The following is a 25,150-nucleotide window of genomic DNA, read 5'->3' as shown; positions in this document are numbered from 1 at the left end:
GCAAATCTTGTGTTAAGTGACAGTGGCTGATAGAATCCCCTCTGCAAACAGGAGACAAATACAGAGACACAGAGCTGAGGGGAAGATGGCAGGACTTCAGAGGTGAACTGTGACCTGGAAGTGCTCAGGGATGGAAAAGCCCAGCTTGGGAGTGATTTCCTCTGAGAGCAGGCAGTGGGAAAAGGAGGGAGGGAGTCACTATCTTTTGTGATACAGCCTTAGAGAAATATTTGACTTTTCCAACTATGTGATACATAGTTAAAACATTTACAAAGAGCCTCTTTCCTCACCCGACTTAGTGTCTGAGCCCTCTGGACAGTTTGCTTACTGGACAGTTTGCTTACAGGAATGATCAGGAGTCTGCCAGCACGTATCCAGGGCCTGGTGGCCTATTCTAGGACTGCTCTACAATGGAGAAGGCCTTCCTTAGGATGAGCTTTTCTCTCCCCCACCTTGACTCCCCACTAGCTGGTCCTAGATCTCTGCTTTTTATGTCTCCATGAACCTCTGGGCTTCCTCTCATGGGCCTCCCACTCATGTTCCCAAGTCACCTTAAACCCCCAATCCTTGACCTCTCAGATGCTACACAGCCTTGGACCATAGGCTCATAGCTCCTGACCTCAGAGGCCCTCTGCCTCCTGTCAAAAGCACCCTGGCCACTCCTTCCCCAGGACCTTTGTAGCCCCACTTCTTCGTATTCTGCCTCATTGCACATAGACATCTGAGCACTGAATTAGGGATGGGGTTGTGAGGACCTGGACATGAAACAGAAACAAGAGTTTAGGGTTGTATGTCATCACCATGGAAACACCTTCTGTGATCTGGGTGCAGCTTCAGAGAGGTGGGACCAGAAACAGACCAGAAGAGGCACCAGTCACCTCCAGTTCACAGTGTTTCTCTTACTGAGCTTCTTCTCTCTCCTAATTTTGCCAGAGCATTGGGTCCCTGGGAAGCATCAGATTCCTGGGCCTCAGTGAGCAACTGGGGAGCTCTTGGGTTGAGTGGCTGCCCTCTGTAGTCTCAATGTGTGAGGGACGCAGAACAAGTATCAGATAAGGAGCCCATCACAGGACCCTACAGCTGACAAAGAAGCATAAACACCAGCTAAAGGACATCATCAGAAAACCCTCAGGATTACAGATGTGAGTAAGTAGGGTGAGGACTGTCACCGCTCAGCAGACCAGACAGTAGAGAAGCCAGTCTTGGAACAGAAATAGAAGAAGAGGGCTAGGCATACTGGAAGACTCCCATGACCCAAGAACTCAACACCTCTGATTCTGGCTTAGAAGAGGCCTAAGTCCTCAAGCTATGGTGAGGGCAGGGCTTTTAATGAAATAACATGTTAAGAAGGACTGAGTGACTTAAACGCTGTTCTGCTTGAGGATCCATGGCCTGGGCCAGTTTCTTATTGTGCACTGGCAGCCAGTGCCTAGTACCATTTTATTCTTGGAGCTCCACTTTCTTTAAGACATTGAGTCAATCAGCATGAACTGAGCAGTTTAGAAATGTCTGCATAGAAATGTAGCAAGTGCTTGGAAAATGGCCAGATTGTGAATAGAGGGCCAGAGCAACAGAGCAGCCTTTTGAAAATACCACATGGCTGGCCTCCAAGAGGCAACTCCCAAAAGATATGTTCATAAAAATCTTTCCAGAAAAGTCACATCTGAGTCAAGAAGGCTCTTTTGGCCTGTCTCCTGAAACTGGAGAAGTCTTTCACAACCCATTGGGTGATGTCCCAAACTGACTCTCTAGTTTCTAAATGTGTCTGAAAATGAGCCTCAGCCTTAACTAGGGAGTCACCCACAAGTCCTCAAAGTCAAGCCACATACAGAAGGCCACACACAGAACTGAGAGAGTACCTGAAAAACTATGGAAAGAGGTTCATGACATTGTACAGGAGGCAGTCCATCCCCAAGAAAAAGAAATGCAAAAAGGCAAAATGGTTGTCTGAGGAGGCCTTACAAATAGCTGAGAAAAGAAGAGATGCTAAAGGCAAAGAAGGAAAGGAAAGATATACCCATCTGAATGCAGAGTTCCAAAGAACAGCAAAGAGAGATAAGAAAGCCCTCCTAAGTGATCAATGCGAAGAAATAGAGGAAAATAATAGAATGGAAAGACTAGAGATCTCTTCAGGAAAATTAGAGATACCAAAGGAACATTTCATGCAAAGATGGACACAATAAAGGACAGAAATGGTAGGGACCTAACAGAAGCAGAAAATATTAAGAAGAGGTGGCAAGAATACACAGAAAAACAATACAAAAAAGATCTTCAGTGACCCAGATAGCCACAATGGTATGATCACTCACCTAGAGCCAGACATCCTGGAGTCCAAAGTCAAGTAGGCCTTAGGAAGCATCACTACAAACAAAGATAGTGGAGGTGATGGAATTCCAGCTGCACTATTTTAAATCCTAAAAGATGATGCTGTGAAAGTGCTGCACTCAATATGCCAGCAAATTTTGAAAACTCAGCAATGGCCACAGGACTCGAAAAGGTCAGTTTTCATTCCAGTTCCAAAGAAAGGCAATGCCAAAGATGTTCAAACTACCGCACAATTGCACTTACCTCACATGTTAGCAAAGTAATGCTCAAAATTGTCCAAATGAAGCTTTAACAGTACATGAACTGTGAACTTCCAGATGTTCAAGTTGGATTTAGAAAAGGCAGAGGAACCAAAGGTCAAATTGCCAACATCCATTGAATCATAGAAAAAGCAAGAGAATTCCAGAAAAACATCTACTTCTGCTTTATTGATTATGCCAAAGCCTTTGACAGTATGGATCACAACAAACTGCGGAAAATTCTTCAAGAGATGGGAATGCCAGACCACCTGACCTGCCTTCTGAGAAAACTGTGTGCAGGTCAAGAACAAACAGTTAGAACTGGACATGGAACAACAGACTGGTTCCAAATTGGGAAAGGAGTACATCAAGGCTGTATTTTGTCACCCTGCTTATTTAACTTCTATGCAGAGTACATCATGTGAAATGCCAGGCTGGATGAAGCACAAGCTGGAATCAAGATTTCCAGGAGAAACATCAATAACCTCAGATATGTAGATGACAGAAAGCAAAGAAGAACTAAAGAGCCTCTTGATGAAAATGAAAGAGAGTGAAAAAGCTGGCTTAAAACTCAACATTGATCATGGCATCTGGTCCCATCACTTCATGGCAAATAGATGGAGAAACAGTGGAAACAGTGAGAGACTGTTTTTTGAGCTCCAAAATCACTGCAGATGGTGACTGCAGCCATGAAATTAAAAGACGTTCACTCCTTGGAAGAAAAGCTATGACAAACCTAGACAGCATATTAAAAAACAGAGACATTACTTTGCTGACAAAGGTCTGTCTAGTCAAGGCTATGGTTTTTCCAGTGGTCATGTATGGATGTGAGAGTTGAACCATAAAGAAAGCTGAGCACCGAAGAATTGACGCTTTTGAACTGTGGTATTGGAGAAGACTCTTGAGAGTCACTTGGACTAGAAGGAGATCAAACCAGTCCATCCTAAAGAACATCAGTCCTGAATATTTATTGGAAGGACTGATGCTGAAGCTGAAGCTCCAATACTTTGGGCACCTCCTGTGAAGAACTGACTCACTGGAAAAGACCCTGATGCTGGCAAAGGTTGAAAGCAGGAGGAGAAGGGGATGACAGAGGAAGAGATGTTTGGATGGCATCACCGACTCAATGGACATGAGTTTGAGCAACCTCTGGGAGTTGGTGATTGACAGGGAAGCCTAGCATGCTGCAGCCCATGGGGTCGCAAAGAGTCCGACACGACTGAGTGACTGAACTGAACATACAGAAGGCCCAGGGCTGCACTCACTGGGTCTCTGGAGGGGCCGGAAGCCTGCAGAGGCAGCTGGGGTAGGGGCAGCAGGAAGCACAATGCTGGGATGTGCAGCAGTCAAGGCCTGAGATATGCAGAAAGGAAGAGAGAAATGCAAGGCACAAGAAAATGCAGAGACAGGAACAAGCAAAACCCATCAGAGCAAATAAAAGCATACAAGGAGGGACTTCCCTGGCAGTCCAGATTTCACTTTTCGATGCAGGCAGTACAGGTTTGATCCCTATATGGTGCTAAGATTTCATATACCTCTCAGGTGAAAAAAACAAAACATGAAACAGAAGCAATATTGTAACAAATTCAATAAAGACTTTGCAAATGGTCCACATAGAAAAAATTTTTAAAAACAACAACAACGACAACAACACACATGGAGAGGAGTCAAGAACTGCAGGAAAAATGATGGAAAACCATGGACCCATCTGGAATGCAGGCAGGCATCCTCGGTACCCAAGAGCCTCAGAATACCTCACTCCTTCCCCCTAGTGGCCACACAGAAAACTCTGGGGTGCTCAAAGCGGCCCTTTGGTGGGAGCTAAAAATCTTTGTGGCTGGCCTTCCACTGAGCAGGAACCTGGCAGGCAGTGGGCTAGGGAGCAGATGGTACTTATTTGGAGACTGTCTCACTTTCACAAATCTAATAACACACTTCTTTTGCTTTATACCTCGCTAATGACCTATATGCTGTAAACGTCTTTGCTTGACACCTAATTTTTCTTGACAAGTGGTGCCAAAATGTTACAGTGCTATTTGACTATCCCATAGGAGTGTTTTGGTTAAAAAAGCAGACCATCGAGTGGTTCCCAGTGACTGGTATTGGATTGTGGCACAGAAGCCGCCGCCGCCGCCTTTTTTTTTTTTTTTTTTTTGACTGTGCCTCAAGTCTTGTGAGATCTTAATTCCCTGACCAAGGATTGGATCTGGGCCGTTAGTAGTGCAAGTACTGAGTCTTAACCACTGGACCACCAGGGAAGTCCCATGAAAGCCCTCTTGTTCATCCCCACGAATTGGTTGGGAACATGTGGCTTACTTCCAGGATTATTCCTGACATTGCTCAGTGACCATTTTGGTCCATCAGTTGCTCCTCTAGGAAAAAAGATTAGATAACTTAATTCAAGTAGGGAAAAAAGCTGGACCTCGAGTTACAAACAGGAACCCCAAGGGGAATTCTGGATTGCTTTCTTCTTTCCTCGGTCTTCTTGATTTCATGCTTTACAACAGTCCCAGAAAATGGGGGACTGTCACGTGCTATGACTCAGAGACCAGCAGGCAACTCAGACCAAGCACTCCAGTGCTGTAGATCTCATTATAGAGGTTTCTGAATTGGGTGGGGACTAGGGTGAGGCAGGTGTGGACATAACATTTAAAGGAGTGCCCCAGATGCCTGTAATCCAGACAATATTTTAATGTAGTCTTTTTAAAAATAAAAATTAATGCAAAAATTTCACAATGAATAAAATATCAACATTTGGAATAAAGAAGGATCAGTCCCATGCTAAGCCAAATTGGAATTTGAAGCTAAAGAAACAATCAGTAATGTTGATTTTATTTTTATTTAAAATGTTGATATTTTTCTCATTATGATTTTTTTTTTTGCATTGGTTTGTCACATTCACCTTACTCTAGTTCTGCATAAAATTGGACAGGGGATGGTTCAAAACAGAGTGTCCTTAGCTGTACCAGTGATCTCTCAAGGGGACCATGTAATATTTGGGAGGAAAAGGCAGTACTTACATTCCTGTGCACCTGTCTGGTATTCTTAATATTAATATTACTAAAAAGATGCAGGGGGAAAAAAAAAGGCAGATATGAAGGAGGAGGAGGCAGAGGAGGATGAGAAAATTTCAGCATTGGGTGATTTTAGGCAACTTCCACTTTTTTCTACTGCTTAACTTTTTCATTTTTACTGATTTTCTACAATCAACAGTAATACGTAATAGAGATTAAAAAAGGAAAATAGAAACAAAAATAGTCAAGGGCAGACACTTCACAGAACCAGAAACGTACTTTTAGCTTTCAAGTTTAACTTCTTGAGTTATTACGTGAAAACCAAAAATCCTGTTACTCTTTTTCAGTTCTCATAGAAACAGATTAAAAACTCTAGGATATGAAATAGAGAGGGACTTCCAGGGTGGTTCAGTGGCTAAGACTCTGCTTTCCCAATGCAGGGGGCCCGGGTTTGTTCCTTGGTCAGGGAACTAGATCCCACAGGCTGCAACTAAGAGTTGGCATGCTGCAATTAAAGATCCCACATGCTGCAACTAAGACCTGGTGCAGCCAAGTAAGTATGTATTTAAAAAAAAAAAAAGAGAGTGAGAGAGGGAGATAGCTGATAGACAGATAGAAATGAGAGAAAAGAATAAAAAGAGAGATTGGAACTTCCCTGGCAGTCCGGTGAAGACTCCACATTCCCATCACAGTAAATGTTGGTTTGATCCCTTGTTGAGGAACTAAGAACCTGCATGCTTCAAGGCGCAGACAAAAAGAAAATAAAAAGAGAGGTAATAACATTGACATAATTCACAGGCAGTGTGGCCATCTATTAAGAATACTCTCCAAATCAAACAGTCATTTCTGTGTTTTGTCCCAAGCATCATGAGGCTCCTCCTTAATCTGGGTGTCTTCTCCCTGTGGACATGACTTTAGGAAAGGAGGCAGAAAATGCCAGGCAATGGTAGTTCCCACAGTAGGAGTGCTAGTTTCTGCCTCTGGCATCCTAGGGGTAGCATGAGAGAAGAAAAGACTTGGGATTTACCCTAGCTGCAAAAGTAAATTTTACTATTTTAACCATGTTTAATACTTTTTCTGGGCTTCCCAGGTGGTGCTAGTGGTAAAGAATCCACTTGCCAGTGCAGGAGACTTAAGAGATCCCTGGGTCGGGAAGACCTCCTGGAGGAGGGCATGGCAACCCACTCCAGTATTCTTCCCTGCAGAATTCGATGGACAGAGGAACCTGGAGGGTCACAGTCCATGGGGTCGCAAAGAATCAGACACAACTAAAGCGACTTAGCACGCAAACAATGTCCTTTCTACCAGTTCAAAAATAGCTCACTCTCCACACACACACACACACACACACACACACACACACTACCTTGACCAAAGTAGTGTAAACTGGAATTAGAAAAGTATTTACTAAGTGACATTTCATTTTGTGGGCCATTAACTGTCTCTTAGGTTTTACATCGGAAAGAAAGGTAGGGCTTCCCTGGTGGTCCAGTGGTTAAGAATTCTCCTTCAAGTGTAGGTGACAGGTTTGATCCCTGGTCTGGGAAGATTCCATGTGCTGCTGAGCAACTAAGCCCATGTATCACAACTATTGAACCCATGTTCTGCAACAAGATAAGCCACCACAACAAGAAACTCATGCACGGCAATGAACAGTAACACTGGCTTGCCACAACCAAGACCCAGCATGGCCAAAAATGAATGAATAGAGAAATAAAATTAATTTTAAAAGTAGAGTATATATATAAGCAAAGATAGGTAATTGTATAATTGAGTGTCCATCCCAGAGGAGAAAAAATCAAGTGTATATACGGTTGACCCTCCATATCCTTGGGTCCTGGATCAGCAGGTTCAGCCAATCGTAATAAATTGGGTGAATCCTTAGAGGCAGAGCTCTTAGAGACAACCGGCTGGCTTACTGTGTCATTTTATAAAAGGGACTTGAGCCGCCACACATTTTGTTATTTGTGGGGTCCTGGGATCGATCCATCGAGGATATCAAGAGACTACTGTTTTTCATAAGAAACAAAGCCAAAAGCCAACAACAGTCAAAGAAAACTCCGATTTACCTACTCTGGAGTCACTTTCAGGATTTGTTTTGTTGTAACTGGAAATTCAAAGATCCTGGTGATTGTTTCCAGGAACTGAGCCCAGAGAAAGTGAAGGCATTGATACTTAAAGAAATGTTTACATCTTTAGGAATATATTTCCTTTGATAGGCACTTCTTGCCTTTCTAGGAGGAATTAGAGATAAACTGATGGGACACCAAAAGCTAAGCACTTAGTCCGATGCCTGACACGGGCTGAGATTTCAGTCCTCACAAACTCAGCTAGTACAAGCAGCCATGGGTTCACAGGGTGAGTCTATTCAGTACACAAGGATGGGAAACCAAGATGGTGCCAGGCAGCCACTGGACTTTAATATTTCAGAGGCTTTCCTGGCGGCTCAGTGGTAAAGAATCGGCCTGCCAATGCAATCCCTAATCCAGGAAGATCCCACATGTCTCAGAACCACTTAAGCCTGTGTGCCACAACTGTTGAGCCTGCCTGTGCTCTAGAACCCGTTAGCTCCAACTACTGAAGCCCCCATGTACCCTAGAGCCTGGATTCTGCAACAAGAAAAGCCCATGGACCACAAGAGAGTAGTCCCAGATCACCACAACTAGAAAAAAAAGCCTGTGCAGCAGCAAAGATCCAGCACAGCCAAAAGTAAATAAATAAAATTAAAAAAAATTTTCATTCCATCCTTTAGGTAAGCAAACCAACATGTGGAAGACTCCCCTGTTGCCAGCAAACAAATGTAACAAAGAAACCAAGTCATTAACAAGCTAATTTATAATGGAAACCTAATCATTTGAGTAAATAAAATTGAATGTTTATCTCTCAGGCCAAATACAGATCAAGAAGCACAATTGTTGAAGAATTATTAAGTAAGAGACAAGTTTGATATAAAAGGAAAAAAGAAATCTGGGAATGTCCTAACAGATTAGTTCTTATAAAAGATTGGTTCTCAAGTAAAAAATTATAAGATGAATAAGACTTAGTTAGAAAGTCTTTTCTGTGTCAAATCTGTTGAACATGACTTTCTACTTAAATCACCTGGAGGGTTTTTTTATTTTTGGCATCACTTTATTATTATTATTTGGCAACACAGCTTTTGGGATCTTAGTTCCCCAAGCAGGGATTGAACCCATGCCCTCAGCAGAAAAAGCACAGAGTCATAACCACTAGACTGCCAAGGAATCTCACCTGGAGAGATTTTTTTTTTTCCATTTATTTTTATTAGTTGGTGGCTAATTACTTTACAATATTGTAGTGGTTTTTGTCATACATTGACATGAATCAGTCATGGAGTTACATGTATTCCCCATCCCGATCCCCCCTCCCACCTCCCTCTCCACCCGATCCCTCTGGGTCTTCCCAGTGCACCAGGCCCAAGCACTTGTCTCACACATCCAACCTGGGCTGGTGATCTGTTTCACCATAGATAATATACATGTTTCGATGCTGTTCTCTTGAAACATCCCACCCTCACATTCTCCCACAGAGTTCAAAAGTCTGTTCTGTACATCTGTGTCTCTTTTTCTGATTTGCATATAGGGTTATCATTGCCATCTTTCTAAATTCTATATATATATGTGTTAGTATACTGTATTGGCCTTTATCTTTCTGGCTTACTTCACTCTGTATAAGGGGCTCCAGTTTCATCCATCTCATTAGAACTGATTCAAATGAATTCTTTTTAATGGCTGAGCAATATTCCATGGTGTATATGTACCACAGCTTCCTTATCCATTCATCTGCTGATGGGCATCTAGGTTGCTTCGATGTCCTGGCTATTATAAACAGTGCTGCGATGAACATTGGGGTGCACGTGTCTCTTTCAGATCTGGTTTCTTTGGTGTGTATGCCCAGAAGTGGGATTGCTGGGTCCTATGGCAGTTCTGTTTCCAGTTTTTTAAGGAATCTCCACCCTGTTCTCCATAGTGGCTGTACTAGTTTGCATTCCCACCAACAGTGTAAGAGGGTTCCCTTTTCTCCACACCCTCTCCAGCATTTATTGCTTTTAGACTTTTGGATAGCAGCCATCCTGACTGGCGTGTAATGGTACCTCATTGTGGTTTTGATTTGCATTTCTCTGATAATGAGTGATGTTGAGCATCTTTTCATGTGTTTGTTAGCCATCTGTCTGTCTTCTTTTGAGAAATGTCTGTTTAGTTCTTTGGCCCATTTTTTGATTGGGTCATTTATTTTTCTGGAATTGAGCTGCAGGAGTTGCTTGTATATTTTTGAGATTAATCCTTTGTCTGTTTCTTCATTTGCTATTATTTTCTCCCAATTTGAGGGCTGTCTTTTCACCTTGCTTATAGTTTCCTTTGTTGTGCAAAAGCTTTTAAGTTTCATTAGGTCCCATTTGTTTATTTTTGCTTTTATTTCCAATATTCTGGTAGGTGGGTCATAGAGGATCCTGCTGTGATTTATGTCGGAGAGTGTTTTGCCTGTGTTCTCCTCTAGGAGTTTTATAGTTTCTGTTCTTACATTTAGATCTTTAATCCATTTTGAGTTTATTTTTGTGTATGGTGTTAGAAAGTGTTCTAGTTTCATTCTTCTACAAGTGGTTGACCAGTTTTCCCAGCACCACTTGTTAAAGAGGTTGTCTTTTTTCCATTGTATATCCTTGCCTCCTTTGTCAAAGATAAGGTGTCCATAGGTTCGTGGATTTATCTCTGGGCTTTCTATTCTGATCCATTGATCTATATTTCTGTCTTTGTGCCAGTACCATACTGTCTTGATGACTGTGGCTTTGTAGTAGAGTCTGAAGTCAGGCAGGTTGATTCCTCCAGTTCCATTCTTCTTTCTCAAGATTACTTTGGCTATTTGAGTTTTTTTGTATTTCCATACAAATTGTGAAATTATTTGGTCTAGTTCTGTGAAAAATACCGTTGGTAGCTTGAATCTATAGATTGCTTTGTGTAGTATAGTTATTTTGACAATGTTGATTCTTCCAGTCCATGAACACGATATATTTCTCCGTCTGTTTGTGTCCTCTTTGATTTCTTTCATCAGTGTTTTATAGTTTTCTATGTATAGGTCTTTTGTTTCTTTAGGTAGATATACTCCTAAGTATTTTATTCTTTTTGTTGCAATGATGAGTGGTATTGTTTCCTTAATTTCTCTTTCGGTTTTCTCATTGTTAGTGTATAGAAATGCAAGGGATTCTGTGTATTAATTTTATATCCTGCAACTTTACTATATTCGTTGATTAGCTCTAGTAATTTTCTGGTAGAGTCTTTAGGGTTTTCTATGTAGAGGATCATGTTATCTGCAAACAGCAAGAGTTTCACTTCTTTTTCTATCTGGATTCCTTTTACTTCTTTTTCTGCTCTGATTGCTGTGGCCAAAACCTGGAGAGACTTTTTTAAACATACAGATACTCAGGGTCTCATCTGGAAATACCTAGTGCAAGGGACCTAGGACTGGTCTGAGAAACTGATGCTTTTAAGAGTCTTGGAGGGACTTCTCTGGTGGTGCAGTGGTTAAGAATCCACCTGCCAATGCAGGGGACACAGGTTGGATCCCTGGTCTGGGAGGATTCCATGTGCCACAATTACTGAAACCTGTGCACCTAGAGCCCATGCTCCATAACAAGAGAAGCTAGAAGCCCGTGCACCACAATAAAGAGTAGCCCTCACTCACTGCAACTAGCCATGCATAGCAACAAAGACACAGCACAGTAAAAAAAAAAAAAAAAAGCAAAAATCCAAAAAACAGTGTCTTGGAGTCTTTCCATTTAATAATAGTTACTCTCAGTTGACATTTCCTTCTCTTTCCAAAACCAGATAAGAACAAATATGGTCTTCAACTAAACTAGGGAGAGCTGAAATGCCAAACCAATCAAGTAGAAGAGGAGCCATCCACAGGGCCAGAAGAGGGAGGTTGCAGAATGGGCTGCAGAATGAATGGACATCCTGCAGTCCAAAATGCAGACACCTCTCTTGTGAGATCAGGAATGAAATGCAACCACCTTCTCTACAGGGAAAAAAATGAGTGAGTACGAATAAGGAACCACACACTCAAGTCACATAGAAGATAGTTTGGTGGAGAAAAGGAGTGTGGGGAGTTTCTCCCATGTCTCCCACTGTCCATTCACTGTTGGTGAGAATGACAAAAATATGAAAGATGTGAAGGACATAGAACAGTGAGCCATCTCTGAGAGTTAGAGCATTGTCAGTACAGTAACATTGGAAACCAGTGTGCAGGGTGGGGTAGACTTGGGGCCTGTCCCAGATCCCAGCAGTTCCTCTCCAAGAAGCATAGCCTGTGGGACTCTTGGAAAGGAGTCCCATGGACCAGGTGATTTTGTTCTAGGCAGTATAGATGGATAACATCGCAGAGTCTGGAACAACACAAAGGTCCTTCAACAGAAGAATGGAGAAATCAGTTGTGTACAGTCAGTAGAATGGAATGCCATTCTGAAGGGAGTGTAACAAGTGTCAGTCACCACCACCTCCAGCATGGAGCCATCTCTCAAGTATGATGTTGACTAAGAAAATCATATCAGGGACTTTCTTGGTGTTCCAGTGATTAAGACTCTGCCCTTCAAGGGGCATGGGTTCTATCCCTTCCAATGGTTAGAAGACACATCATTCAAAAAAAAAGCAAATCACAGAAGATAATATAAAGCATAAAACTGCGTCTTTGAAAGCCCAAGTATATATGATACTATTTAATAGAATGTGTAGACATAAAAAAGGACACTGAAAATCTATGAAGAATAACAGGGATTAGTAAGCACACATTTAGGATTATGTTGCTTTAGGGTGGGCGCCCTGCAAGGGCCCCAAAGATGGAGATAGCACCTGATTTTTTTACCTGAGTTCCAGATACACTGATCTTTGTTCTGTTTTCTTTCTTTAATCTTACATATACATTTTATATTTCATATATTCTCTCACTTTGATTTTTCAAAATGCAAAAGAAATAATTACACATTAAAGCCTTGACTAGCCCTGGGCCCTCCTCCAAGTGAACCTTCTGCAAAGTGCTGGTTCAGAAAACCCCTCAAGGGAGATGAATTATCAAAAATGAACCAGAGAAAGTTCTATACAAAGACATTACAAGGGAAAGGGAAGGAAGAGAAAAAAACAGTTGACCAAGAACTTGCAGAAAAACACTGCTACAAGACCAACAGAAAGGAAGCCCAGCATTTCCCATGAACATTTACTGAGGTGTGTGTGTGTGTGTATGAGTGTGTGAAAGTTGCTTGGTCATGTCCGATTCTTTGCAACCCCATGACTACAGCTCCCCAGGTTCCTCTGTCCATGGAATTCTCCAGGCAAGAAAATTAGAAAGGGTAGCCATTCCCATCCCCAGGGGATCTTCTTGATCCAGGGATCAAACTGGGGTGTCTCGTATTGCAGGCAGATTCTTTACAATCTGAGCCACCTGGGAAGCCCTTACTGAAGTGATCACCTCTAAAAAACAAGACAGATTCTTATACAAGAGTTCAAGACTAGATGGTGGTCTATTTAAAATACCTCAGCAAAACTGAGCATGGAACTGCAACCTGGTCCTGCCCTCTGCCTGTGTGTCAGGCAGAATGAGTATGTTCCCACGGACTAAAACTGACTTGAGGAACTTCCCTGGTGCTTTAGTGGTTAAGAATCCACCTTGCAATGCAAGGGACTCAGGTTTGATCCCTGGTCAGGGAACTAAGATCCCACATGCCATGGAGCTACTGAATCCCTCTGGCTCTGGAGCTCTGGCACCACAACAAGAGACTCCCTGCACGGCAACGAAAGACCCGCAATGACACAACGAAGATCCCGTGTGCTGTGACTAAGCTGACACTGCCAAATAAATATGAAAAAGATAAAATAAAACTGACTTGGAAGAGTTTCTTAAGGATCTCTCCAGTCTCCCATATATCCTAACTGAACCACTTAAGCCATTTCGAATGATATCTATTTCATTTTTTTTTCATTTATTTTTATTAGTTGGAGTGAATGATATCTATTTCATTTTTAACTGCTGTCTTTCAAACATTCCTGCATGTCAGGTGCTGTGCTAGGCAAGTTGTGTTCTAGAGCCCTTGGTGCCTGGAAGTGGAGATGGCGATTAGACGATTAGATGGTGCCACAGGCGGGGGTATCTAGGTCCCCTCTATGCAGAAGCGTCTAACTGGTCTAGGGGTCTGGGAAATTTGCCAGAGGAAGCATCCCAGATGGGGCCTGAAGGAGGAGTAAGAGTCAGCCTGGGAAGATAAAGGGTGGGGGGTGGGAAGAATGTTCCAGATAGGGAAATAGAATATGCAAAGGCCTAAAGGAGGCAGAGGGTATGGAATCCTAAAGGAAAGGCTTGAGTGGCAGGCCAGGCCCAAATAGGGATGCCTTGTAGGCCAAGTTAGGGAATGTATTTGCTGTCTTATAGGAGTTGGAAAACACCATTTTAAGCAAGGGAGTTATATATCAGACTGGTATTTTAGACCCCACCTGTGGCATGGGGCAGCCAAAAAAAAAACAGTTATAGAGGTCAGAAATCCACCATGGGTTTCACTGGTTGTATTTGCTAGGATGCAAGTCTCCTGTGGCTCCTGCATTGCAGGAGGATTCTTTACCCGCTGAGCCCTCAGGGAAGTCCATCTCAAACTTACTATGTCCGAGATAGAACATCTGATTTCCCCACAACCTGTTATCCCAGCTTCTCTATTCCAAGAAATGCACCCTTTCCACTCATTTGCTCAAGACAAAGACCTGTGAGTCTTTGCCCAACCCCACTGCCAGTGCTGTGGAATTTACCCTACAGGTGCATCTACATCCATGTAATAAAATTATTGTCGTAGCAGTGCTATCCAATAGAACTTTCTGAGATGATGGGAATACTCTATCTCTGCATTGTCTAATTTGGTGGCTACTAGTCTCATGTGGCTGTCAAGCATTTGAAATGTGGCTAGTGTACCCAAGGAGTGAATTTTTAAGTTAATTAGCTACATGTGGCTAGTGCTACCATATTGGAAAGCACAGGTCTACTGTGACTCATTTCATATCCTTTTTTGTTCTCAGCCCACTCTACTTATCTTTTCCCCCCACTTCTCTACCAGGATTTCTTTTCTCAAGGCTACCAATGGTTATGCATTGTCAAGTCTGGTGATCATTGCTCTGTCCTTTTTTATCTTACTTCTCAATTGTTATTGGCTCAGTTGACCAGACCTTCATTTTTATTTTTATTTTTTTGGCTGCGCAGCATGTGGGATTTAGTTCCCTGACCAGTACTTGAACCCGTGTGTCTGCATTGGGAGCATGGAGTCTTAATCACTGAATGGCCAGGGAAGTCCTGACCAGACCTTCATTATGGAGTGTTCTCTGCTGGGGTTCCATGACTCTTCTGTCTTCATCCTTCTGTACCATTGTCCTACTCCATCCCTGTGGCTGGCCTCTTCCTCTGCTTAAACTGGAAGTGTCTGAATGCCCCAAATATCTATTCTATACCCTTCGCCGTCTATTCACCTCTTCCCAGGTGCTCTCACCCAGTTACCTAGCGTTAGATACAGTCTATGTACTGATCAGAACCAACTCTGTGTCTCCAGCCCGTCTTCTCCACTGAACTCTGAACACTCATATCCAATTGCCTACTTCACATATCCATGGAGATTTTCAATAAGCACCTCAAACTTGAGCTGCCATCTTTGCCCCTGAATTATGGCAAAAACCTCACCATTGTTTCCTCTGTTGCCACCCTCCCCCCACCACCACTGCATACAATGTCTGTACAGCAGCCAGAAAGAACATTCAAAATTGCAAGCACTTTAGAAAATGTTTTGAAAATCCTCCAGTAGCTTTCTCTTGCACTTAAAATATGGGATCAGTGAGTCTCTCTGTCAACCCACTCGGGAATTTCCCCACCTCTGAGTTTCATATAACGAGGGCCTGCGCTATTATTGTTTAAACCCCTTTCATTTGGATTTACTGTTACTTGAAGCCAAACATATCCTAACTGATCCAGTGCTCAGTGGATCCTTAGTGTGTGTGCTCAGTCTCTCCAGTTGTGTCCAACTCTTTGCGACCCTCTGGACTGTAGCCCACCAGGCTCCTCTGTCCATGGGGTTCTTCAGGCAAGAATACTGGAGTGGGTTGTCTTGCCTTCTTGCGAGGGATCTTCTCGACCCAGGGATTGTACCTGTGTCACTTTTGTTGCAGATGGATTCTTTACCCGCTGAGCCACCTGAGAAACCCAGAGAACTGCATTTTAGTAAATAAAGTCCTCTAAGATGGCAGGCTGCTAGGGTCCTAGAGAACTGTCTTGCCAGGGTCTGGATGGAGGGGGAGGTGAGGAGGTAAAGTAAGAAGACCAGTAAAAGTTGTTGCAAAGATGTTCTAATTTTGGCCTGACTGGGGAGGAGGTGTGTTAATTTCTTCTTTCCTGCAGCCATTCACAGGTGGGCTAGATCAGGATGTTTCCTTTGAGCTGAACAAAGGTATTTTAGTTTAACCTTCAGGCATGGGGGCGCTTCTCAGAGATGGGCCATCATGTAAATTTTAAAATAGACAGCATCCCTTTAGTGATTAACTTGTAGCAAAAGCAATAGAAAACAAAGGTTAAAGTAAAAGAAACAGATCTAATATGGACTCAGATTTGTTATTCCCTATCCTTATCCCAACCTAATTCAATTAATGAATTTTTAATTAGATGAAGGTAAACCTGCAGGCCTGGATCTAAATGACAATCAGTTCAGAATCATGTCAGAAAGTGACTGAATTATCAAAATATCTTGTAGTTTTTCTTACTGTATCAGAGGAGCTAAAGGAAGGCAGTTCTTTTTTTAAAAAATTACTATTTATTTATTTTTGGCTGCTTTGGGTCTTAGTTGTGGCGCATGGACTCCAGAGTGCGTGGGCTCAGTTGCTCTATGGCGTGTGGGATCATCCCTGACCAGGGATTGAACCTGTGTCCCCTGCGTTGGAAGGTGGACTCCCACCCACTGGATCACCAGGAAAGTCCCAGAATGGCAGTTCTGATCAGGCCAAAAATAAAATGGAAAAATCATTATCCTATAGAAAATGACTACAGGGTAACCATAGATGAACTTATTTTAAATGATTTAAGAACAGCGAGCTGGAAAGCATTCTGGTAGAGAGGAGTGTTGTAATTGATGAAGGTAAATTCTAGCTCCTAGGAAGGAAGGGTCTGTCCAGAGTCCCTCAAGACAGTCTCTGCAGAACTTGAACCAAAATGATTTTTAGAAGTCCCCAGATCAAATATTTGTACTCTATTTATTTTTGTCAATTGATGCTTCTATTCAACTAACATTTCTGAAGCCCTACTATGAGTCAGTTACCATTCTAAGCACTGTGCATGTAGCATTGAAAAAAGTCCCTGTTTTCGTTCCTTCTAATGGAGGGAGATAGACATCAAAAACTAATTTAGGACTTCCTTCGTGGTACAGTGGATAAGAGTCTGCTTGCCAGTGCAGGGGACATGGGTTCAGTCCTTGATCTGGGAAGATCCTGCATGCTATGGAGCAACTAGAGCCCATGTACCGAACTACTGAAGCCATGCGACTCAGTAAGAAAAGCCACTGCAATGAGAAGCCAATGGAAGAGTAGCCCCGGCTTGCTGCCACTACAGAAGACCCACGCAGAGCAACAGAGACCCAGCATAGCCAAAAATAAAATAAAGAAATTAAAAAATAATTTACCAGTGCAAAACTGGGCAGGTAGATGGAGAGCAGGTGTGATAAGGGTGGGACTCATGAAGGAATGGTTAACTCTGGAGCTCAGATCTGCAAAGAAAGGAGGGTCGAGGAGATCTGAGGGAAGATGGCTCTAGACACAGGAAAGAGCAAGCGCGAGTCTCCAAGGAGGGGCTGCCTGATGTGTTTGAGAAACTCAAGGAGGTCAGGGTGGCCAGAGCCTGAGGAGCAAGGGGGAGGTTAGCAGGTGGCAAGAAGGAGCCAGATTGCTGAGGGCCTTGGGATGTTTTAAGAACTATACTTGGACTGTGGATGAGACCATGTGCCACAGCCGTGAAGACTTTGAGCTGTGTCAGAATCTGACTTGTACTTGAAAATTCTCAGCCTGGCTGCTGTCTTGATGGTAGGCGTCAGAGTTCAGGGTGAAAAAAAGGGGGCTGGTTAGAGGTTCCCCTTGGATGCAGGTGAGGGGCCCTAGGGGCTTTGACCAGAGCAGTGGTGGGGGATGGGGTGAGGGGAGCTCAGATTCTGAGGACATAGAGCAGAGGGGAGTCACTGACAGGCTGCAGGTGGAGGCGGAAGAATGAAGAGAATTAACAGTGACTCCAAGGCTTTTGTCTTGCGAACTGGAAGAATGAGGTTCCCATTTTCTGAAATAGGAAGACCCCAGTTCAGGTTTTCTCTTTTCATCTGTAGCTCTCTCTCTCTTTCTTTCTTTTATTTATTCATTTGACTGTGTTGGTTCTTAGTTGGATCGTGTGGGATCTTTCATTGTGGCACAGGGACTCTCTAGTTGTGGTGGGTGGGTTCAGTGGTTGCAGCGTGCAGGCTTAGTTACTCCATGGCATGTGGGATCTTATTTCCCTGACCAGGGATTGAACCTGAGTCCCCTGCATTGCAAGGGAAATTCTTAACCACTGGACTGCCAAAGAAGTCCCTGTCTGTCTCTTTCTGTCTCTCTTCCTTTGTAATGTATTGCTTACCTGTTGAAAAACTAGGTTATATGATCTGTATGGTTTTCCACAGCACGGATCTTGTTGATTGTTTCCCTTTGGTTCATTTTGATGTGTTCCCCTTTCCCCTCTATTTTCTAGCAGTTGGCAGGTAGGACTCTTCATTCCTGTGTGCTCAGTTGCATCTGACTTTGTGACCCCACAGACTCTAGCCCTTCAGTCTCCTCTGTCCCTGAGATTATCCCAGAGTTTGTACTTGAGCTGGTTGCCATTTCCTCCTCCAGAGGATCTTCCTGATCCAGGGATTGAACCCTTGTTTCTTGCATCTTGTACATTGACCGGCAGATACTTTACCTTAGGACTATAAGCTTGGTGAAATCCATGTCTGATTTGTGTCTGCACTGCTTCACAGTAGTGCGGGTACCTGCTCTCCTGTCCCAAACCCATGAGACACACCTCTTCTCGTTTCACTTGTGGATGTGGTTAGTGGACATGAGTAATCCTCCTTGTGTGGGTGCATGCTCAATCACTTCAATTGTTTCCGATTCTTTGCGACCCTATGGACTGTAGCCTGCCAGGCTTCTCTGTCCATGGCATTTTCCAGGCAAGAATACTGACATGTGTTGCCGTCCCCTCCTCCAGGGGATTTTCCCCACCCAGGGATTGAGCCTGCGTCTCTTGCATTGGCAGGCGGATTCTTTACTGCTGAGTCACCGGGGAAGCCCAATCCTCCTTAGATTCTACTAACTTTTTACAAGTTACAAAATGATAACACTCTAATTTACCATTTAGCCTTTATTTATGAGCTGAAATATTTTCATAAAGGGAGTATCTATACTAAATAGTTATATTACACTTCATATAGGTAACTTGGACTTAATGCTGTATTTTTTTGCCTTCATATACTATATTCATATATTCAAAATAATGTGTTAGTTACCTAGCATCTTTCAAAATTAAATGTTTTTTTTTTTTCAGTGAACTCATAGAATTAAATATCCTTGATGTATTTCAATTCATTGCAGGAAATTCTGATTCATGTTAATTAAAATCTTTCTTCTTTGACCCTGGGGATTTTCGAATGGTTGTCTGTCTCCAGTAATTTATTTGTTTCTAGTATGACAATATGTTCCAGACACATTTTACCATTTCCAGCCCTGGAATCAGCCATTTCTCCAGGAGCTTAGTTTTCTCTCAAGAGAAAATGGTATTGAGTGGTGATATTCTGGTGCCAGAGGTTGGTCCTTGTTTGGGGACTTTGTCAGTGGACAGAGTTAGAACATATATCTACATTTTTAAAAAAGATAACATCATCATGGGTTTATAATAACACTTAAAAAAGCTTCTAAAAAGTAATTTTATTTATTTATTTATTGGCTGCCCTGGGTCTTTGTTGCTGGTCGGGCTTTTCTCTAGTTCCAGTGAGCAGGGACTACTTCCATTGCAGTGGCTTTTCTGGCTGTGGAGCACAGGTTCTAGGGCTCTCAGGCTTCAATAATTTTGGCATGTGGGCTCAGTAGTTGGCGATCCCTGGGCTCTAGAGCACAGGCTCAGTAGTTGTGGTGTACGGGCTTAGTTGCTCTGTGGCATGTGGAATCTTCCTGGTCGGGGATTCTTTACCATCTGAGCCACCAGGGAAGCCCATGAGAAGAGAGTAGGGGTACTTTAAAGATTACTGTCCTTAACTGTTCTATAGCAGTTCCAGGAAAACACTGTAAAAATGAAAGTATAGCTCACTTATTTTCTGACATTTGAAGATGCCTTTGCATGCTAAAAACCCCTCCTTGTGGCATTTTTCTCTCCACGGAGCACAAAGTATGGACCAGAGTGTCTCACTATGTGCGATGTAGAGAACCGTGGTGGGTTACAACCCAGTGACCAGCGCATTTACAATGCCGCCCCCATGTGAGCAGTATGTCATTATTCTGGCAAGCTGTTGACGTTGTTGAACACCTCAGGTAGGCCAAGAAGGAGAATGTTACTTTTCATTACTGTATTAGCTGGTGATTGGAATGACCGAAACAATTCAACAGGTGTGGTTTATTCTCTGAACAGTCCAGTCTTCAAAGTGCTGCAGCTGTGAAATTGAAATAGAATCTCTTGGTCTGTTTTCTGGGTAAGGAAGCTAAGGAACGTATGATAAAAATTTCATTGTCTTTATACATTTTTTTCAATTTTTTATGCATATATGTGTATGTGAATGCTTCCAGTGTTTAATGATCAGTAAGTGCTTTGGGCAAAAGTTTATCAGAGCTCCTTGTGAACTTTCAAGTAGTTCCCTTTGAGTTCTTCAGTTGTCTTTAGGCTGTCTGCAGGTAAATAGCATAGAGAATAGTGATAGAATTTAGAGCTCTTTGCTGTCTGTAGTCATTTAACAGTATCTGTTGGTCTCAAGAAATCCTCTCTAAATTTCTTTTTTTCACAATGGCTTACTTTTAGGATGTGTATGTGTATACATTAGGGGTGTAGAAAATAAGAGAGTTACAAACAGTATACTGAAAGTGTCTTTATTGCAAGACCCATACATTTTGGGGTTCTTGGCAGTAAGTTCGACATGATGACAGACACCAAATCTCTCTGTCTCTAGTATAACACAGTGGAGATAATGCACATGCTTTGAGTCAGAGAAACACAGGCTCGCACTTTTCAGCCTTGCTGCTCCTGGTGTATGTGGCTTTGGGAGAGTTCGTTGAACTCTTCTGCCTCAGTTTCCAATGTCTTTTTTCAGTCAAATAAAGATCATAATGCCCATTTCAGAATGATTGTGAGAATTTAATGTGGTAATGTACTTAGTGCTTATTATAGGACTTGACTCACTTAAGGAGTTAATAAATAACAAATGATATATCGATTATTTCTTGTAATATTAAGCAACTTTGGAAGTAGCATTCTGTTAGAGACCAGTGGGCTGTTTGGAGTCACTGTTGTACTGAAGTCAGTGTTGTAGGGATTTGCTCACAGAGAAGAGTTAAAAGCAGGACAATTAATATTTTGAAGATTTAAGTACTGTTTCTGTGCAAGTTCAGTTCAGTTCAGTTTAGCCACTTAGTCATGTCTGACTCTGCGACCCCAATGGACTGCAGCACGCCAGGCCTCTCTGTCCATCACCAACTCCCAGAGTTTACTCAGACTCATGTCCATTGAGTTGGTGATGCCATCCAACCATCTCATCCTCTGTCGTCACCTTCTCCTCCCATCTTCAGTCTCTCCCAGTATCAGGGTCTTTTCCAGTGAGTCAGTTCTTCACAGGAGGTGCCCAAAGTATTGGAGTTTCATCTTCAGCATCAGTCCTTCCAAAGAATATTCAGGACTGATTTCCTTTAGGATGGACTGGTTGGGTCTCCTTGCAGTCCAAGGGACTCTCAAGAGTCTTCTCCAACACCACAGTTCAAAAGCATCAATTCTTCTGTGCTCAGCTTTCTTTATAGTCCAACTCTCACATCCATACATGACTACTGGAAAAACCATAGCTTTGACTAGACGGACCTCTGTTGGCAAAGTAATGTCTCTGCTTTTTAGCATGCTGTCTAGGTTGGTCTTAACTTTTCTTCCAAGGAACAAGTGTCTTTTAATTTCATGGCTGCAGTCACCAACTATAGTGATTTTGGAGCCCCCCAAAATAAAGTCTGTCACTGATTCCACTGTTTCCCCATCTATTTGCCATGAAGTGATGGGACCAGAGGCCATGATCTTCGTTTTCTGAATGCTGAGTTTTAAGCCAGCTTTTTCACTCTCCTCTTTCACCTTCATCAAGAGGCTCTTTAGTTCTTCTTCACTTTCTGCCTTAAGGGTGTCATCTGCATATCTGAGGCTATTGATATTTCTCCTGGCAGTCTTGATTCCAGCTTGTGCTTCATCCAACCCGGTGTTTCTCATGATGTACTCTGCATATAAGTTAAATAAGCAGGGTGACAATATACAGCCTTGACATATTCCTTTCCCAATTTGGAACCAGTCTGTTGTTCCATGTCCAGTTCTAATTGTTGCTTCTTGACCTGCTTACAGATTTTTCAAGAGGCAGGTCAGGTGGTCTGGTATTCCCATCTCTTGAAGAATTTTCCACAGTTTGTTGTGATCCACACAAAGGCTTTGGCATAGTCAATAAAGCAAAAGTAGATGTTTTTCTGGAACTCTCTTGCTTTTTCAATGATCCAATGGATGTTGGCAATTTGATCTCTGCTTCCTCTACCTTTTCTAAAACCAGCTTGAATATCTGGAAGCTCATGGTTCACGAACTGTTGAAGCCTGGCTTGGAGAATTTTAACCATTATTTTACTAGCGTGTGAGATGAGTGCAATTGTGCAATAGTTTGAGCATTTTTTTGGCATTGCCTTTCTTTGGGATTGGAATGAAAACTGACCTTTTCCAGTCCTATGGCCATTGCTGAGTTTTCCACATTTGCTGGCATATCGAGTGCAGCATTTTTATAGCATCATCTTTTAGGATTTGAAATAGCTCAGCTGGAATTCCATCACCTCCACTAGCTGTGTTCATAGTGATGCTTCCTAAGGCCTACTTGCCGTTGCACTCCAGGATATCTGGCTCTAGGTGAGTGATCATACCATCGTGATAATCTGGGTCATGAAGATCTTTTTTGTGTAGTTCTTCTGTGTATTCTTGCCACCTCTTCTTAATATTTTCTGCTTCTCTTATGTCCATACCATTTCTGTCCTTTATTGAGCCCATCTTTGCATGAAATGTTCCCTGGGTATCTTTAATTTTCTTTTTCTTTCTTTTTTTTTGTTGGCAAAGTAATGTCTCTGCTTTTTATTTTTATTTATTTTTTTATTAGTTGGAGGCTAATTACTTCACAACATTTCAGTGGGTTTTGTCATACATTGACATGAATCAGCCATGGAGTTACATGAATTCCCCATCCCGATCCCCCCCTCCCACCTCCCTCTCCACCCGATTCCTCTGGGTCTTCCCAGTGCACCAGGCCCGAGCACTTGTCTCATGCATCCCACCTGGGCTGGTGATCTGTTTCACCCTAGGTAAAATACATGCTGTTCTTTTGAAACATCCCACCCTCACCTTCTCCCACAGAGTTCAAAAGTCTGTTCTGTACTTCTGTGTCTCTTTTTCTGTTTTGCATATAGGGTTATCATTACCATCTTTCTAAATTCCATATATATGTGTTAGTATGCTGTAATGTTCTTTATCTTTCTGGCTTACTTCACTCTGTATAAGGGGCTCCAGTTTCATCCATCTCATTAGAACTTATTCAAATGAATTCTTTTTAATGGTTAAGTAATATTCCATGGTGTATATGTACCACAGCTTCCTTATCCATTCATCTGCTGATGGGCATCTAGGTTGCTTCCATGTCCTGGCTATTATAAACAGTGCTGCGATGAACATTGGGGTGCACGTGTCTCTTTCAGATCTGGTTTCCTTGTTGTGTATGCCCAGAAGTGGGATTGCTGGGTCATATGGCAGTTCTATTTCCAGTTTTTTAAGAAATCTCCACACTGTTTTCCATAGTGGCTGTACTAGTTTGCATTCCCACCAACAGTGTAAGAGGGTTCCCTTTTCTCCACTCTTTAATTTTCTTGAAGAGACCTCTAGTCTTTCCCATCCTATTGTTTTCCTTTATTTCTTTGCACTGACCACTGAGGAAGGCTTTCTAATCTCTCTTTGCTATTCTTTGGAACCCTGCATTTAAATGTGTATATCTTTCCTTTTCTTATTTGCCTTTCACAGAAGAAAGGGTTCGATCCTTAGGTCGGGAAGATCCCCTGGAGAAGAAAATGGCAACCCACTCCAGTATTCTTGCCTGGAGAATCCCAGGGACAGAGGAGCCTGGTGGACTGCCGTCTATGGGGTTGCACAGAATCAGACACAACTGAAGTGACTTAGCAACAGCAGCAGCCAGGTATTTCTTGACTTCCTACTTTTACATTCCAGTCCCCTATAATGAAAAAGACATCTTTTCTGGGTGTTAGTTCTAGAAGGTTTTGTAGTTCTTCATAGAACTGTTCAACTTCAGCTTCTTCAGCATTACTAGTTGGGGTATAGACTTGGATTACTGTGATATTGAATGGTTTGCCTTGGAAATGAATAGAGATCATTCTGTTGTTTTTGAGATTGTATCCAAGTACTACATTTCAACTACAACTCTTTTGTTGACTATGAGGGCTACTCCATTTCTTCTAAGGGATTCTTGCCCACAGTAGTAGATATGATGGTCATCTGAGTTAAACTCACCCACTTCCAGTCCGTTTTAGTTTGCTGGTTCCTAAAATGTTGACGTTCACTCTTGCCATCTCCTGTTTGACCACTTCCAATTTGTCTTGATTCATGGACCTAACATTCCAGGTTCCTATGCAGTATTGCTCTTTACAGCATCAGACTTTACTTCCATCACCAGTCACATCCACAGCTGAGTGTTGTTATTGCTTTGGCTCAGTCTCTTCATTCTTTCTGGAGTTATTTCTCCACTGATCTCCAGTAGCATATTGGACATCTACTGACCTGGAGAGTTCATCTTTCAGTGTTTGCTTTTCTGTGCAAAGCCTTGTGCTAAAGTTACAGACAAGTGTAACCTATGAACTCTAAGAAAGTAAAATCTGTAAAATAAGAAATTGATTGGTTCAGACAATTGGTGCTTCTGCTATTTGGAGAAAGAAGACAAGACCATGCATGGCTGGGATGTTAAAGTAATGCTTTGTTAAAGAGGTCAAAAGGCAGTTTGAGTTTGTCAAAAGAGGCTAAACAAGAGTCTGAAAGACAGAACATGAATGATCCTTTAGGCCATGGTGAAAAGTGTTTTAGCAGAAACAGTGCTGTGCTCAGTTTGCGTGCTCAGTGTGTGACTGTCTGTGCCCTCATGGACTTTAGCTCACCAGGCTCCTCTGTCCATGGAATTTTCCAGGCAAGAATGCTGGAGTGAATGGGTTGCCATTTCTTACTCCAGGAGATCTTCCTCAC

The 25,150-nt window shown here is 42.5% G+C and overlaps 1 long non-coding RNA gene across 1 annotated transcript in view; it reads left to right on the top strand.

The window, feature by feature from the left end:
- The window catches only part of LOC133070008 (uncharacterized), a 29,862-nt gene extending 5,702 nt beyond the window's left edge, over positions 1–24,160 (top strand). The window contains exon 3 of the long non-coding RNA XR_009696056.1: positions 23,924–24,160. This is a non-coding gene — a long non-coding RNA (uncharacterized LOC133070008). The remainder of the gene's footprint in view (positions 1–23,923) is intronic.
- The last annotated feature ends 990 nt before the right edge of the window (positions 24,161–25,150 follow it).

Source organism: Dama dama, chromosome 15 (genome assembly GCF_033118175.1).
Source record: "Dama dama isolate Ldn47 chromosome 15, ASM3311817v1, whole genome shotgun sequence".
NCBI lineage: Eukaryota > Metazoa > Chordata > Mammalia > Artiodactyla > Cervidae > Dama > Dama dama.
This window is presented reverse-complemented; position numbering and strand designations above follow the sequence as displayed.